We start from the raw sequence: 11,325 nt of genomic DNA, 5'->3' as shown, positions 1-11,325 counted from the left end.
CACCTGTCCACTCATCATTTGCTGAAATTTATCATGTAGCTGTTTGTTCGTCAGGTTCTCCCAATCAGTCTCATCGGCTTGTGATCCTATCATGGTTAGTAGCAAATAGAAACACACAAGAATATGATCCTACAGACTACTAACAAGAGGTGGTGGTGGGTGTCACAAATCCGTCAAGCAAATCTCAAATTCTTGCCAGTTCTTACCCAGCAGCAGGCGGTGATCGGCAACCGTTGTAGTCAAAAACTCTCAAAGCTTGGATAGAGCGATTACCAGGGAGAGTCAAACGCACGACGTAGATGTATGTGGAGCTGGGAAGGCTTATAATATGGTAGCAAAAAGGGTCAGCAATAATCAATTCAGAGATGCAAAGTTGAATAAACGCTCAACGACGGTACTGTGCTGGTCCTAGGCTAGACCGTGCTAGAGACGCGAGCCTAGAACACTAACAAAATCACGGCGCTGCACGTAAACAAGGAAAAAGCACACTCTGGATTTTTTCGCTCTATTTTTTGCGCTGCTTTTTTTTTGCGAAAAATCACTATAATGGCGAGTGTCTCAAAACTCTTCCTAGGTCAAACTAACAGGATGGGCACGAAATTTTTTCGACCAATTTTTTTTTTCGTTTTTTCGACTGCCCGGACCCAAAAACTGGAAACGGGTCAAAAAAAACTTCCTATAATGGCACCTGTCTCAAAACACTCAGAAACACCTAAAAATAGGATAGCCAGATTTTTTTTTCGAAAAATGCGTTTTCGAAAAATTTTGGGCCTAAACGGAGGGTGGTTTCCGGACTCTTTTTTTTTCCGAAACCTACTCCGGCAAGGAAACACGAATCGGAATCTAGATGGATCTAAAAAACACACCTAATATGCAAGGAACTCGGATTGGTGGTGGATATATGGTGGTGGTATATGGCAGTGGTGGTGGTATATGGCAGCGGTGGTAATATATGGATATGGATCGGTGGTGGTGTATGGATACGGATTGGTGGTGGTATATGGATACAGATTCGGAGCGGTGGTGGTAGGTGACAGGGGCGATGATGATGGTGCGGTGGCGGCGTGACAACTTATGACCAGAACTCGAAACTCTAAAAGACTAACGCTAAGACCAGCAACTAGACACGACGATGCAACCGCAAATTCAACAAAGCAAAACCCTAAAAAGATTATGCAAAGGCTCAGATTGGTTCGGATATGATGAACTAACCCTAATTTTTTTTGGCTTTTTTGTGGACTGTAGGTATGAAGAACAGACTCGATCTAAACTACGAAAAACTGTAAAATCTCACCGAGCAACCTGGAAATCTGATACCACTTGATAGAGGCAAAGGTGTCCCGTCTTTCGATGAGATGATGGATATTGCTTTGGTGGCAGTCGACTTTGACGATCCGACTACGAACGTGCGAGGACGTCGCGCCTTAGCAATCGCTAAACCAACTCCGAGAGGTTATTGACCACGCCGGAGCATGATCAACCTGACCACGAGGGTCTGTTTCCTGCGAGCAAACGAAGAACAAGCAAGAAACTGAGATTGCAATCTGGATATTGCAAATATAAGATGAAAGCTTTATTGATCAAGGTGGGGTTCTATGACGCCTTTGTCTGGTCGTTGAACACAAACGAAGTACGCGAAGTTGCAGCTATGGCGAACTTTTAATCTAAACAGAACCCGAAGTCCAAACGATGCCCTAAGGGCTGTATATATGGAGGAAGAGGGGGGGAATCTCGTGGCCCTTGGTGGAGGGGCCCGAAATCAACCCTATCTCTTGTTTCCCCACACATACGTACTCTAAAAATAGCCTATACTTATGTATTCCGAAATTACATGGGCCTGGCCCAATAATAAGGTGACGCAGCACCTAAAATAGCCTCGGGACGAAATTTATGAAGTGGCATCTTGTATATTTCGTCCAAGGCTTCATGCACCCATTATGGTGGCTTCAAAGTCCTGAAATCATCACTTGTAACTCCGTTCTTGTTCCCCTTGCGCATGCCATCATCTCCATGCTTGTTCTTGCTCCAATGTTCATCCTTCTCCAAGCTAGGCCCTTCATTTGTAAGCAAAACAAATGTATCCAATTTAGGCAGCATCATATTCTCATGAACATTAGAATCATTACCAAGAAACGAAAGTACCTGGTAATTTAGTTGGCGTGCACGAGCTCTAGTAATTGGTCCAGTATGTATAGTAGCAGGGGCTGTGGGTGTAACAATTGTATTGATGTCCTCATCACGACTCAGATCAAGCGTGCAACAGGGGAGGGAGGCATCAGCCACGGTTTGGTAGGCGCACGTGATGCGGACATGACTACCTCAGATATGACCAAAAATATTGCATACATGTGTATTTGTGAGGTGATTTCTAATGCAAACTATGCAATAATTTATCTATGTCATCCAGGACAAAAATACTTCACAAACTTTTGGGTCATGTCTATTTGCAGGTGTATGGTACATTAGTACAATCCACATATGAAGATAAGGGAGAAAGAGATGTTTAATTTCTGTTCAAAAAGTCCTCTCACGTCACTTTTGGGATAAGAGAAGATAGAGTCCAAGTCTCTCACGTTCTGAATTCAGATTCGGACTGCACAGACATACCTGACTCAAAACGCCAACAACGTTTTCATACGGACTCCGAATTGGGCCATTCCTTTCTTGTTGGAAAGTAGATTTCATGCTCTTTTCAACCCAATTGGATTCACCTTAAAATCCGTCCAGAGCATTGAGATACTGACTAAACAATCTGACGCTAGAGCAGAATCCGAGTCAAACTACAAGTCCAAAGGTGTTGCATCACCTCCACTTGGGCCCATGAGCCTTGTACGACCTAGGGTGATGTAGGGCGAAACCCTAGTGGGACGATCTTTCACGTTGGAGCGGATCCTACGGGGAATCACGAAGAATACACGGAAGAACTCGGGGGAAAAACACGGGGAGAACGAAAGAAATCACGAAACCGACATAGAATCAATCACACGAGTGCTAGATCACCGAACACAAAGAGATACACGAGATCCAAAGTCAACAAAGGTAAGGATACAAAGGAACCGATCTTCTCCGTGAGGAGGTCTTGGGGGTCTTCCCTAGAAAGGGGTCTTGAATCCGCTTGGGGTATCTTCTCCGAAGAGGTCGTGAGCTCCGAGGAGAAGTAACCAAGTGGATGAGCAAGGCTCTCACACAAATATGAGCTAAACCAATGCTAACCCTAACTAGGAGGAGGTGGGGGAGTATATATAGTGCTAGCCCACGAAGGGGTAAGTGAGGGAGAAGGGGTACATGGGCTCGGCCCGATACACTGTGCGCAGACAGGCCGGAAGTTCCGGGCGGGGCCGGAAGTCCCGGGCTCCGGAAGTTCTGGGCAGGTTCTGGTCGGGTTCCGGGGTAACCAGAGAGTTGGCGCGCTCGGGGCTGGTCTGGACTCCGGGGTCCGGAGGTTCCGGGCAGGCCGGAAGGTCCGGGGGCCGGAAGTTCCGGGCAGGCCAGAAGGTCCGGGCTTTCTAGAAGCTTGTCCCTGCTTCTTCTTCCTTCTCCTCTTCCATGCTTGGCCTCGGTCCTTGGATCCTCCATGGTCGTCTCGGTTGTACCTGAGTGTATGCAAGGCCCATGCATGAGGTAGTAGCCATGTCTCACATGTGGAAAGTGACGGTTCTAAGAGGAGTGAGTTCACCTTGTGCCCAATGGCGTATGGTCGAGGTCTCGTCATATGTCCTCTTCGGGCTTGGAGAGTAGTCGAAGTGTACATGGGGATGAACGTGGGATGCTCCGCATCATCTCCCCCCCCCTTGGGAAAGATCCGACCTCGGATCGTGATCCTCATCACCATGGAAACGATTGTCGTGGACGGACTTGTAGTTGGACGAAGTTGAGGGCATGGCGCAATCCAAGTATTCCAAGGTGTCGCCGGAGTGGTGTACATGCAAAAGGAGCAAACACAAACAATAGTCGGAAATACAATGGTTAGCGCACACAAAGTGTCCATCATGTAAGAATGAATCCGTGCGGCAAGATAGTGTGTGACAAAGCGCATGAAGCTTATCAAGATGATCTAGAATGATATGTAAAGCATTCATGGGAGGAAAAGCAATCATTGTATACACAAATGTGTTCTGAATATGAGCAATGCAACCATGGTGCAAAATGATGTCATAATGGAATGGTTTATCAAATGCATGAACATGGCAATGGATGCTCAATATGTGAATATTATCATGCAATTGGTGGTCGGCAATATGATCATTATGTATGAATATGCCATCAAGGAAGATCACAAGAAATTTGCTAAGGAAGTGAACAAGCTCATATATCATGGATGACATGGGAATACAAGATGCAACAAGGCAATCATAATGTGAGTCAATCCATGCATGGGGTGCAAACTTGTGGTGAGTATGATATGTCCATCGAGCATGGCATGTATGAGCACAAACAACAAATATGGAGGTGGTGGTATACCAATGCTCGATGCCGTGGCATGAGTGGAATTCCGAAGGTGCACCAATAAGTGCGAGCGCTCCTCAATGTGAAGGTCCATAGAGCCAAATCTCCAATGTCGCTCCTCCATCCAATAGATGTAACATGTAGACAACAAGAAGGAAACAATAATGAAAGAGTGACCCATCTAATATGCGTATTTGAGGATGGCTCAAAGAGAAGGAGGTCACCTTTAGGAGTTTCTCAAAGATGATGGAGTCGCGCATCTTGTATGCCTTCACATAACCAATATGTCTCATGGTGGTACCACCTTGTAAATCCTTCAAAATGAAAGAACATGACAAACACTTGGAAAAACAAATGAGGTTAGCGAATTGGCAAAACCAATCATTCATGTGGTAAGATACCCACAAGTGTATGTATTATGCTCATCATAAGAAATGACAAGGGAGTATTGCATAATATGTAGGCATATGATACGAGAACAACCAAATGCAATAGGCTCAATCAAACAAGCATGCATCACAAGTAAGGTGTCAAAGTCTCCAAGATCAATAAGCATAGGATGGTTGCACTCAATACAAGTGGATATGAAAGAGGCAACTAATGGACACAAGAGACAATGATCAAGATATATCATGTGAGAGGCATGAACATATTTGTCATCAACCCAAGAAAGCAAGCAATAGTGGAACATGGGTGATGAAACATAGCAAGCATACATAGCGATCAAGTCAAGCAAGCTAGTAGTGCGAAGATGCAACATACTAGAGGGAATCATGGCAAGCATGTCATGTGTGCAAATAGTGGGCATGAATAATGGACATGACATATCACAAGCATGAAAGCAAGATATGAGAAAAATATCATCAATGTATTGGCGAGAGACCATATGTAAATAGCAATGGGACATCATGACTCTCCCAACACAAGAATCAACAATAGCATGAGGCACATGATAAACATGGCAATAGCAACAAGGATCTCCACCAAGCATGCAAATACACATAGGAGTAGCATAATGACGAATCATGGGTAGATGCAAGCAAGGGTCACAATTGCATGGCAAAGGCATAGAAGCAAGTATAACATGCAAAGTGAACACCGGAAAATGAGCATAAGGTGACAAGTGGTAAGTAGCCCATAGCCGTGTGAGAGCCAAGTAAAAGAGATGCGCGTAGTTGTTGCGCGAAGGGAACAGTGGTAAGGATAGTCCACGGGATCCCAAGCTGTCGTTGCTCTCAAGAGCTCGTTTCGTCAACTCATGAGATTGTGACGTTGACGAGTGTATGTGAGTACCTACACAAAACAAAGGCAAAGGGAAAATTGTGTGTGTGTGATATATGTACACATCATCCATCATGATGCGCACATGCATGTGTTGGTTAGCACTAAATAGCCAATGCTCAAATAAATGAGATGCATGATATAGAAACATGTCATCCATCATGAGAGGTTTGTTATTATGTATAGCATAATGGAGACTCAAATTGTGTAATGTATCATGAGCAATATCTAGAGCATTATTATTCATGGAATGCATAAGGTGTACACTATCATGGGAATCATGCAAAGTATGAAATGCATCAAGATCTCCTAATATGTATGAGGAAACTATGGGGGTCTCCTCATGAGCATTAGTGGAAACATCACATGGAGAATATTGACAACATACAAAACAATGCATATTTAGAACAATGTGATCATGGCATGGCATAGTAGATGTATTGCGCAAATCATGTAAAGGAAGCATGGCAATACCATCACATGAAAAACAAAAGCCAATGACCATCATCTCGTCATCTATGCCATAAGTGCAAATGTGATTGATTTTAATGGGGCATGCATAGTTACTATGTTGAGATTGTAATGATGCAATATGGGAGATCTCACTCATAGCATATGACAAGTTCAAAGGATTATCAAACATGAAGTGACCAATAGAATTTCCACAAAATATCCTATGAAGCATAGCATCACAACTAGGCAACTCAACATGCTCATCATTATATTCATCATAAATAGGTAAGTCAAGGTGATGAGGACATCAATACAATTGTTACACCCACAGCCCCTGCTGCTATACATACTGGACCAATTACTAGAGCTCGTGCACGCCAACTAAATTAGCAGGTACTTTCGTTTCTTGGTAATGATTCTAATGTTCATGAGAATATGATGCTACCTAAATTGGATACATTAGTTTTGCTTACAAATGAAGGGCCTAGCTTGGAGAAGGATGAACATTGGAGCAAGAACAAGCATGGAGATGATGGCATGCGCAAGGGGAACAAGAACAGAGTTACAAGTGATGATTTCAGGACTTTGAAGCCACCATAATGGGTGCATGAAGCCTTGGACGAAATATACAAGATGCCACTTCATAAATTTCGTCCCGAGGCTATTTTAGGTGCTGTGTCACCTTATTATTGGGCCAGGCCCATGTAATTTCGAAATACATAAGTATAGGCTATTTTTAGAGTCCGTATGTGTGGGGAAACAAGAGATAGGGTTGATTTCGGACCCCTCCACCAAGGGCCACGAAATTCCCCCCTCTTCCTCCATATATACAGCCCTTAGGGCATCGTTTAGACTTTGGGTTTTGTTTAGATTAAAAGTTCGCCATAGCTGCAACTTCGCGTACTTCGTTTGTGTTCAACGACCAGACAAAGGCGTCACAGAACCCCACCTTGATCAATAAAGCTTTCATCTTATATTCGCAATATCCAGATTGCAATCTCAGTTTCTTGCTTGTTCTTCGTTTGCTCGCAGGAAACAGACCCTCGTGGTCAGGTTGATCGTGCTCCGGCGTGGTCAATAACCTCTCGGAGTTGGTTTAGCGATTGCTAAGGCGCGACGTCTTCGCACGTTCGTAGTCGGATCATCAAAGTCGACTTTCACCAAAGCGATATCCATCATCTCATCGAAAGACGGGACACCTTTGCCTCTATCAAGTGGTATCAGATTTCCAGGTTGCTCGGTGAGATTTTACAGTTTTTCGTAGTTTAGATCGAGTCTGTTCTTCATACCTACAGTCCACGAAAAAGCCACACAAAAAAAAATTAGTGTTAGTTCATCATATCCGAACCAATCTGAGCCTTTGCATAATCTTTTTAGGGTTTTGCTTTGTTGAATTTGCGGTTGCATCGTCGGTCTAGTTGCTGGTCTTAGAGTCTAGTCTTTTAGAGTTTCGAGTTCTGGTCATAAGTTGTCACGCCGCCGCCGCACCATTATCATCGCCCCTGCCATCTACCACCACCGCTCCGAATCCGTATCCATATACCACCACCAATCCGTGCCCATATACCACCACCGATCCATATCCATATACTACCACCGCTACCACCACCGCTGCCATATACCACCACCATATATCCACCACCAATCCGAGTTCCTTGCTTATTAGGTTTGTTTTCGGGATCCATCTAGATTCCGATTCGTGTTTCCTTGCCGGAGTAGGTTTCCTTGTCGGGTAGCCACGCTCCGTTTAGGCCCAAAATTTTTCGAAAACGCATTTTTCGAAAAAAATTCTGGCTATCCTATTTTTAGGTGTTTCTGAGTGTTTTGAGACAGGTGCCATTATAGGAAGTTTTTTTTTTGACCCGTTTCCAGTTTTTGGGTCCGGGCAGTCGAAAAAAAAAATTGGTCGAAAAATTTCGTGCCCATCCTGTCAGTTTGAGCTAGGAAGAGTTTTGAGACACTCGCCATTATAGTGATTTTTCGCAAAAAAAAAAGCAGCGCAAAAAAAAAAAAGAGCGCAAAAGAAAAAAAAAGAGCGAAAAAAAAATTCAGAGTGTGCTTTTCCCTTGTTTACGTGCCGCGCCGTGATTTTGTTGGTGTTCTAGGCTCGCGACTCTAGCACAGTCTAGCCTAGGACCAGCACAGTACCGTCGTTGAGCGTTTATTCAACTTTGCATCTCTGAATTGATTATTGCTGACCCTTTTTGCTACCATAGTATAAGCCTTCCCAGCTCCACATACATCTACGTCGTGCGTTTGACTCTCCCTGGTAATCGCTCTATCCAAGCTTTGAGAGTTTTGACTACAACGGTTGCCGATCACCGCCTGTTGCTGGGTAAGAACTGGTAAGAATTTGAGTTTTGCTTGACGGATTTGTGCACCCACCACCACCACTTGTTCGTAGTCTGTAGGATCATATTCTTGTGTGTTTCTATTGCTGCTAACCATGCCAGGATCACAAGCCGACGAGATTGACTGGGAGAATTTATCAAACAAGGAGCTTCATGATAAGTTTCAGCAAATGATGACTGAACAGGTGCAAGATGTGCTGAACAATTTTGAAGAGGCCATGGAGAAGATCACTGGCCTTGAGAAGACGTTCGAAACAAAGCTCGATAACAGATTTAATGAATTGCTCGCGCGTCTTCCACCACCACCACCCGCTGCACCTAACGCACCTCTCCAACAACAACAACAACGACTACCTCCACGTCGCGAAATAGACCTTCGCCGAGCGAGCCGTGTTCCTCTTGCGTTTGGCCAAACTGTTGGTGCTGTTGTTGATACTTCTGTCGCTCCTGCTACTGCTGTTGCTGGTACCCAGGAGGATGATGAGTATGCGGGCGATTATGAGGATGAGGTTGATCAAAATCAGATCTACGAGCAGCCACCAGCACCACCACCAGCAGGTCGACCTCAGGTATATATTCGTAATGGTAGGCCTGCACCACCACCTCAGGTACGAGATGATGTCCATATTCCTAAACTGAAATTGAATATTCCACCATTTGAGGGTAGATATGTTCCTGATATATATCTTACTTGGGAGTTAGAAACCGAACAACGATTTACATGTTTACAATATCCTGAGGAGAGACGAGTTGCTGCTGCTGTTTGTGCTTTCACTAGTTTTGCATGTGTATGGTGGTCTGAACATTGTAGATTATATCCTATTCCAACTACTTGGGCTGCTTTGAAAACTGCTATGCGTACGCGTTGGGTTCCACCATATTATCAACGTGAATTGCTTCAAAAATTGCAGCGTTTAAGACAAGGAAAAAATTCTGTAGAAGAATATTATCAGGAATTACAAACTGGCATGATTAGATGTGGTATTGTTGAGGAGAATGAAGCTATGCTTGCACGTTTTCTGGGTGGATTAAATAGAGAGATTCAGACCATTCTAGACTATAAGGAGTATACTAATATCACTCGTTTATTCCATCTTGCTTGTAAAGCTGAACGTGAAGTGCAGGATCGACAAGCATTGCGGCGAACTAACTTTCAAAAAGCTAAGGCATATATAAACCATGAGGATTGAGTCGTGACTTAGCTTTTTGACATGTAGTGCAGCGAGCAATAAAACGCTCAACATCCCGTCTCATCTTTGGCCAAAAGAAATGTGTAGCAAGTACGTCCTCCGTCTTCTTCACGCCAAAGTGTCCCATTAATCCTCCTCCATGCGCCTCCTGCAACAACAAAAGACGAACGGAGCTAGCTGGAATGCATAGCTTGTTAGCACGAAACACAAATCCATCGTTAACAACAAACTTGTTCCACATTCTTCCTTCTTTACAATTCTGCATTACATCTTTAAAATCAGCATCATGCACATATTGATCTTTGATGGTCTCCAAACCAAATATTTTGAAGTCAAGTTGTGAAAGCATAGTATAGCGACGAGACAATGCATCAGCAATAACATTTTCTTTTCCCTTCTTGTGTTTAATGACATAAGGGAAAGTCTCAATGAATTCAACCCATTTAGCATGTCTACGATTCAGTTTAGCTTGACTTTTCATATGTTTCAAAGATTCATGATCAGAATGTATAACAAATTCTTTGGGCCATAAATAATGTTGCCATGTTTCTAAAGTCCGAACAAGAGCATATAATTCTTTATCATAAGTAGAATAATTCAGACTAGGCCCACTCAATTTTTCAGAAAAGTATGCAACAGGTTTGCCATCTTGTAATAACACACCTCCTAATCCAATTCCACTAGCATCACATTCAAGCTCAAAAGTCTTATTAAAATCAGGAAGTTGGAGTAAAGGAGCATGTGTCAACTTATCTTTCAATACCGTGAAGGCTTCTGCCTGTGCGGTACCCCAAACAAAAGGCACATCCTTCTTTGTAAGCTCGTTGAGAGGTGCAGCAATGGTGCTGAAATCTCTCACAAAACGCCTATAGAATCCAGCGAGGCCAAGAAAACTCCTCACTTGTGTGACCGTTTTGGGCTGCGGCCAACTCTCAATAGCTTCAATCTTGGCTTTGTCAACTTCAATTCCCTGTGGAGTAACAACATAGCCAAGAAAAGATACTCGGTCGGTGCAAAAGGTGCACTTCCCAAGGTTACCAAACAAACGTGCATCACGTAGAGCAATAAAAACAGCACGTAAATGTTCCAAATGTTCTTCCAAAGATCTGCTATAAATCCCGTTCTTGTTCCCCTTGCGCATGCCATCATCTCCATGCTTGTTCTTGCTCCAATGTTCATCCTTCTCCAAGCTAGGCCCTTCATTTGTAAGCAAAACAAATGTATCCAATTTAGGCAGCATCATATTCTCATGAACATTAGAATCATTACCAAGAAACGAAAGTACCTGGTAATTTAGTTGGCGTGCACGAGCTCTAGTAATTGGTCCAGTATGTATAGCAGCAGGGGCTGTGGGTGTAACAATTGTATTGATGTCCTCATCATCCTCCCCTTCTTGAAATGAAGTCGTCCTCGACGGAAGTTCATCTTCCTCACCCAAATCAGGCTTCAAATCTGCAATGTTAAAAGTGGGACTAACCCCAAAATCTGCAGGCAGCTCAAGTTTATATGCATTATCATTTATTTTCTCTAACACCTTAAAGGGACCATCAGCACGTGGCATTAGCTTTGATTTGCGCAAATCAGGAAATCTATCCTTACGCAAA

This window comes from Triticum dicoccoides, chromosome 2B (genome assembly GCF_002162155.2).
Source record: "Triticum dicoccoides isolate Atlit2015 ecotype Zavitan chromosome 2B, WEW_v2.0, whole genome shotgun sequence".
NCBI classification, from domain to species: domain Eukaryota; kingdom Viridiplantae; phylum Streptophyta; class Magnoliopsida; order Poales; family Poaceae; genus Triticum; species Triticum dicoccoides.
This window is presented reverse-complemented; position numbering follows the sequence as displayed.